At 42.0% G+C, this 7,096-nt stretch overlaps 1 non-coding gene across 1 annotated transcript; it reads right to left on the bottom strand.

Annotated features, from left to right (window-relative positions):
- Positions 1–812: 812 nt before the first annotated feature.
- Positions 813–970, bottom strand: LOC126014856 (U1 spliceosomal RNA). Its single transcript, XR_007497822.1, has one exon. It is a non-coding gene; the product is annotated as a U1 spliceosomal RNA (small nuclear RNA).
- Between the last annotated feature and the right edge of the window lie 6,126 nt (positions 971–7,096).

The raw sequence follows: 7,096 nt of genomic DNA, 5'->3' as shown, positions 1-7,096 counted from the left end.
ATTTATTTTGTTTTTGAACATTTAATCACCATTTATTAAAAATTTTAAAAAGACCCCTCTACGTTTAATTTTCTTTTTTTTTTAAATAATTTTTATTGAGGCCAAAGTGAATTACGAGTCTTTCACAGTTATATTTAAGGTACATAGCGACAGTGAATGAGGGCCATTCTCACCACCAGTGTTGACCTCCTTCCACCTCTGTTCCCTGAGATTTTTATAAAAAAGTTTTTTTAAGGAGCCAAGTGAGGCTGGAAGATCTGATTTTGGATCACTTATTTTTCAGGTTTCTATGGACCAAGTTTTCTAGAATTGTCTCTTAGAACCGTTTGATATTCTTTCAGCAAATGCTTATTCAGCCCTACGGGGAGCTGAGGCTACTGTGGGGGCCAGAGCCACTCAGTGCCTGGTCTGAAGGAACTGAAATCTGCTTGTTAAAAGAATTCCCCCTGATTCAATGTTAATATGGACCTAAAATATTACTGTGAAAAATATGCAATCCACTTTGGTCAAAATAAAAATTATCATTATAATAATAATAATAAAAAAAGGAAACCATCCAGTCATGTTTGGTGCAACAAGAACTTGGCTGTGTAGGTACAGGCCGTGGCCCACAACGCATCTTGCTCCTCATCCTGTTTGAATTCAGATTCATAGGTCTTAAAATGGAGTGCAGAGAAGGGGGAATTCACCCTTTGTATGTAACTAACCCAGCACTAAACCCTTACGCTTTATTTTACAATTGGGCATGAAATAAAAATCTCTGTTTATGAGTTCTTTCTGATATAGGTAGAAACCCTGATCATTTTTTTTTTAAGGGGAGAGCGCGCACGCAGTCCCCCACTACCATTACGCAGTAGTTTCCCATATTTAGGGAAATCGCAGGGGTCAGCACGCCTGGAGTGCAATGGGCGAGCCTCACCCTGGGGAAACCACCTTCGTGATCATGGAATCGCCCCTGCCAGGTAAGTGTGTGATCTTTTGTTTTTTCTCTCACACCAATATGTATTTGATTGTTCAAAACCCAGAAAATAAAAAGTGCTGGCAATTGTGTAGGCTATTTGCTATGTGAACCTCCCATGGTATCCAAGGACTCACCAGCTGTAGTGTAAAAATAAAATAATAAAGTCCCTGAGTTGGGTGAGGCCTGAGGAAGCTGGGTAGTGGCAGAGAAATAATACACAAGTTGTCAGAAAAGATTTTCGTTGGAGTCAGTTCGCTTTATTCCTCATGGCCTTCCTCTGCCATGTGCTCATTCTTTCCTGCCCTGTGCTGTCTATGCACCTTGTGCTTTCTCTCCCCTCTCTCCTCTTTTTCTCTTCTCTCTTCTCTCTCGTCTCTCCACCCTCTTCTCTCTCACCTCTCTCTTCTCTTTCCCCTCTTCCCTCTCCTTTCTCTTACCTCTCTCCTCTCTCTTCTTTTCCTCTCTCTCTTCACTCTCCTTTCTCTTCTCTCTCTCTCTCTCTCCAGCCCCCTCCCCAGATTCTTTATTATATAAGACCCTCAATCCAGGTGGACTTTTACATACCAAAAGAAGAGGTTAGGGAAACAGGAAGTAGGGGGAAGGGTTACACCTAGCCACCATAGCTTCCTTTTACCAGGGTTTGAACAACTTCTCCCTCGACTCCGCCCCAGTCATAAAGCCTGAAGGGATTCAATAATGCCTGGTGAGTTCAATGCCAATACTTTCTGCTTAGATCAACTCTGAGCCTGGCACCTTCACATTCAGTTGAACTCATGAACTCAACCTCCACAACTACCATTAAACTCTGGTCAAATTTCATTGCTTAACTGTTGGTTATATGATGACATAAAAACTGTATTTTGGTTTTCATCGTGCATCAGGTCTATACCACATAGCAATTCATTGTTCCTTGGATTTTTATTTTATTCTATGTGCTTGAATAGGGCAGCAAAGACATAATTGTTTTTTCCATGAAAATGAAGTGGGTAGGGGCCGGAGAGATAGCATGGAGGAAAGGTGTTTGCCTTGCATGCAGAAGGTCGGTAGTTCAAATCCTGGCATCCCATATGGTCCCCTGACCCTGCCAGGAGTGATTTCTGAGCATAGAGCCAGGAGGAACCCCTGAGCACTGCCGGGTGTGATGCAAAAACAAACAAACAAACAAACAAAATGAAGTGGGTAGCTGACAGCAGAATGTGAGAGATTTTCTTTGGAGGTCAGTTGATTACAGAATTGTGAGTGTGGAAGAAACCTTTGGGCACAGGGTCACCCAGCTCAACAAGACATATTCCTTTAACTCTTACATTTCCTTTAATATTTATCAGATGGTCAGCCAACTAGACCAGTGATAATTTTCAATGATTTCATGGGAGGCTGTACACTGGCCCCTTTAGCCTTCATTTTACTCAATAATCTCTGAGGATTTTATCATTGTTAACTATTTTCAAGTCTTCAATATACTCTTTTTTTGTTGTCTGTTTTTGGGCCACACCCAGCAGTGATAAAGACATCAATATCAAAAACATTTGGAGTTCATCTTCAATGATTCCATGGAATCAGGGGTTACTCCTGGTTCTGTGCTCAGGAATCACTCCTGGTAGGCTTGGAAGACCATAGAGGATGCTGGGATGCATATGGTGGGCCATATGCAAGGCAAATGCCCTACCCACAGTTCTATCTCTCCAGTCCCTCTTCAACAAACTCTTTCCAAATTTCCGTCTACATTTTTTTTTTTACCAGTAACTTTAAATCAGACACAGCTACTGTAGGCCCCATTTGGGATGTTTGGACTCCTGTTGCATTATCATAAGGACAAGAGTATTATTACTTCTACTGGGGAGAGACAGAGATGTTAAACAAATAGGACAGCCCTTGCAAAAACTAACTACCGACATCAAATATCAATTGTACCAAGGTTGATTAATCCTGGGCTTGATAGTTCTTCCTTTTTGTTTTGTTTTTGATTATTGGGCCACACCCAGTGACGCTCAGGAATTACTCATGGCTTTACACTCAGAATTCGCTCCTGGCTTGGGGGACCATATGGGACGCTGGGGGATCAAACCTCAGTCCTTCCTAGGTCAGTCACGTGCAAGGCAAAAACTCTACTGCTGTGCCACTGCTCTGGCCCCAGCTTGATAATTCTTTTCCAGTCCCCATGTTGTCTTTTGTTTTGTTTTTGGGCCATATCCAGTGGTGTCCAAGGCTTTCTTCTGACTCTTGATTCAGAGATCACTTCTGGCAGGGATCGAGGAACTTCTTGGACTGCCAGAAATTGAATCCAGGTTGGCCATGTGCAAGGCCAGTGCTCTACTATCTTATAATTTCTTACGTTTGGAAACTACCTGGTTTCCCTCCTTAACGGTCTTCCTTTCCTTTTCTGTCACATCCTATCCAAGATGCACTGTTCATGCCTTCTACATATACCTAAGCCTTTAGCTCTAACATATTTCTTGAATGTCAACATGCCAAGCAACTTCCAGGCATGGACTTCTAATCCATGCTCTGCAGACATGACAAAGTCAGCAGTGCAGAAAATAAATTATTTTTTTCTTAAAGCATTTTGCACTTTTTATTTTTATTTTTTTAAGCAAAGCAAGACATTATTCAGTTTACCAACAAGTACCAAGCTGGCCAGCCAAGCCACCTCCCACAGGAGGTGACTCTGCCTGGGATCCCAAACCAGTTTATATAGGGAGGGGGTGGAGAAGTTCTAGCTTCTGTTGTCCTATAAAAATGGACTGGCGGGCCCGGAGAGATAGCACAGCGGCGTTTGCCTTGCAAGCAGCTGATCCAGGACCAAAGGTGGTTGGTTCGAATCCTGGTGTCCCATATGGTCCCCTGTGCCTGCCAGGAGCTATTTCTGAGCAGATAGCCAGGAGTAACCCCTGAGCAACGCCGGGTGTGGCCCAAAAACAAAAACAAAAAAACAAAAAACAAAAAACAAATGGACTGGCTACTATCTAGGGTACCTTCCTATTATTTCCTTAAGTCTTTTCCAGATAGGCTAAAGGTATGGCCAGAGGTCTTGGGACAATGTTAAATGGAAACTTAGACTTGAGAAAGATAAGCCTAAAAGGTTTACAACATGGAGCCATTTACAAAATGGCATCCTTCTTGTTCAGAATCTAGGGCCCCACATTCTCTCCTCTTCTTTTGGACCTGAGTCAAATCCTTGTTTCTCCTTGAGGTTCCTCATCCCCATCCCTGCTTATGGGCGCATACTGGCACCTTAGCACAAGCATCTTAACTGCATCTATCATGCCTGAATAAAGCAGGTGAGGATATTAATTATGCAAAGGCTTCCTAAGAGTATCATAAAAAGAATGAACAGTTGCCCAGCCAGAGCGGTTATCAGGAAGATTTTCCAGGGTGATTGAGTGAACGACTGTTCATACCAGGAGGAGGAATTTTTCTGCCACCTTCCTACTTCTGCAAACTGGCCTTCACCTGCTGCAGCCTCCACCACGACCCCAATCTGTTTTCATAGAGTAACACTGTTCCCTAGGGCCATACACAGTCCACCATTGTTTTAAGAAGCTTAGTTCCAAACTAACCCTGTTCTGCATGGCCACTTCTGCTAAGGACACTGTTTTTCCTTTACCTAGAATTTCTTCAGTAGCTCCCAGATCTCCAGGGTTAATTCCAAGAATTCTAAAATCATGTCTAAAATTCAGCTACACCTCTTGATGGTGCAGTGATAACCAAGTTATTGCCTAAGGTGCTGGTCTTTCCAGAATTTGCTGCTCCTTTTAGACTCAGAGACCTGACAGTGTTATTGCAAAACTAGACTTAGCTTCGTGAGAGTGGGTCCTTGAGTCTTTGTATATAAAATTAGCTCACAGAACCTCAAATGTTTATGATATGTTATTGATGTCTTTATTATAAAATTGAGGTAGGTTGATCTCTCATGTCCTCCCACGTCCAGGTTTCTTGTCGCTTATTGTATATCACATATGTGTCCCATCCTTTTGCCACTTCTTTCCTTTTAGTGTTTTATGTCATTTATCCTGATCCCTCCTGTCATCCTGGTCAAGAGCATGCTGCTGGAACCCTGCAGCCAGCCTCTCAGGGCCTGTGTATCTGCTGCAATCTGTCCCTTTTTCTTTTCTTTGTTATTTGGCCTTGTGCACATGGATGAAAAGTGCTGTTTCCCTGCCATCTGCCAAGAGAAAATTGCCTGACTTGTGTTATGTCTGCTAGCCCTGCCCTTAACTATTTCCATGATCTATGCACTGACTCCCCAGTAGCTAAGATTTAAAACGAACAAATAAAAAAATGACTTCTGTGTTAACTAGATGACTGAGCTTCCCAAATTCCTACTTCCACCTAAATAGCACCATCTTTTTTTTTAAATCTTTATATCTGTTTACTAAACCAGAAAATACATTATTAGAAATCTTCCTAACATTACTATCTATTTATTCCTCTTATCTAAACAGCATGGTTACAACATTGTTTGTGATTGAGTTTCACCTTTCACCCATGAAGATTTCCTGTCACCAATGTCCCACTCTTTTCCAGTGGTCATTTCCAACAATCATTGTCATAGTGCTCTCTTCTCTGCCCTAACTGCACTCCCCACTATTTGTGGCAAGCTTCCTACCATGGCCTGGTCCTTCTGGCCTTCTCTCTATTGTCTCTGAATATTATGACCATACTTTAGTTTTCTTATATCCCACAAATAAGTGAGATTATTCTATACTTATCTCTTTCCTTCTGACTCAATTCACTCAGTATAATAAGGTCCATATTAATCTATATGTAAGCAAATTTCATGACTTCTTTTTCCTAACAGTTGCATAGTATTCCATTGTATAGATGTACCATAATTTCTTTTTTTTTGTTTGTTTGTTTGTTTTTGGGCCACACCCGGCAGTGCTCAGGGGTTACTCCTGGCTCTCTGCTCAGAAATAGCTCCTGGAAGGCATGGGGGACCATATGGGACACCGGGATACGAACCAACCACCTTAGGTCCTGGATCGGCTGCTTGCAAGGCAAACACCGCTGTGCTATCTCTCCGGGCCCATCCTCCATTTTTCTTCACTCAGTTTCTTTATCCACTCATCTTTTTTTGTTTTGTTTTTGTTTTTGGGTCACACCTGGTTGCACTCAGGGGTTAATCCTAGCTCTGCATTCAGAAATCACTCCTGGCAGGCACAGGGGACCATATGGGATGCTGGGATTCGAACCACCATCCATCCTGAATTGACTGTGTGAAGGCAAACATTCTACTGCTGTGCTATCTCTTTGACCACCTATCCACTTATCTTTAATAACACCATCTTCTAAGGAGATCTGAGCAGTTAGAAAAGTTATACTCAATTTTGCTGTACCTATGCAAAAACAAACAAACAGAAAACAAAAAATCAAAGCAGCCATACACCCCTTTTTTATTATTGTATTTTTTGTTACCTCTTATTTTTAAATTGGGTCTTCCATCTTTTTTATAGAATCTTGGGACACAGATTACTTTGGTTTACCACATTTTACCTCATTTTTCTAATAAAACTAAGAGGAAAGGAATAAAGAAAGGGTGGAGGACAGAGGTCAAATGATCTCGGATGAATTGGCGGGGAAATAAATAAGGACAGAACTAGATATCCAAGCTGAAGTCAATGATAATAGAATCAAGGGACCTAAACTTTAACAATCTAAACTCAAAGGGGCCTGTGACACTGGCAGGCCAGGGGGCAAAGGGTGGTGGGACAGGATGCACTCTGGGGCCATGGGTGAAGGGAGGTGGACACAGGTGGTGGGAAAAGCCCTGGCTCATTGCATATCTCAAATCCAACTATGAAGGACTCTGTGGATCACAATGGTTTCAATAAAATAAAAAGAAAGAAAATATATATTCAAGAGGCAACATACACCTGGTTTTTATCACTTTTTTGGGGGGTTGGGGGAACACTCCGATGGGTGCTCAGGGTTTACTCCCAGTTCTGCATTCAGGGATTACTCCCGGCATGCCCGGGGACCATATAGGATTCAGAGAATTGAATCTGGATCAGTCACATGTAAGGCAAAACCCTACCTGCTGTGCTATTTTCTCTGGCTCCCTTTTCACACTCTTTTTAATTTTTTTGAAAAATTGAACAATTAAAATTCAGACACCATGAAATTACAAAGTAATCA

The sequence above is a fragment of the Suncus etruscus genome, chromosome 7 (genome assembly GCF_024139225.1).
Source record: "Suncus etruscus isolate mSunEtr1 chromosome 7, mSunEtr1.pri.cur, whole genome shotgun sequence".
Lineage (NCBI taxonomy): Eukaryota > Metazoa > Chordata > Mammalia > Eulipotyphla > Soricidae > Suncus > Suncus etruscus.
The sequence above is the reverse complement of the archived record's forward strand: the minus strand, read 5'-3'. Positions and strand labels throughout refer to the sequence as shown.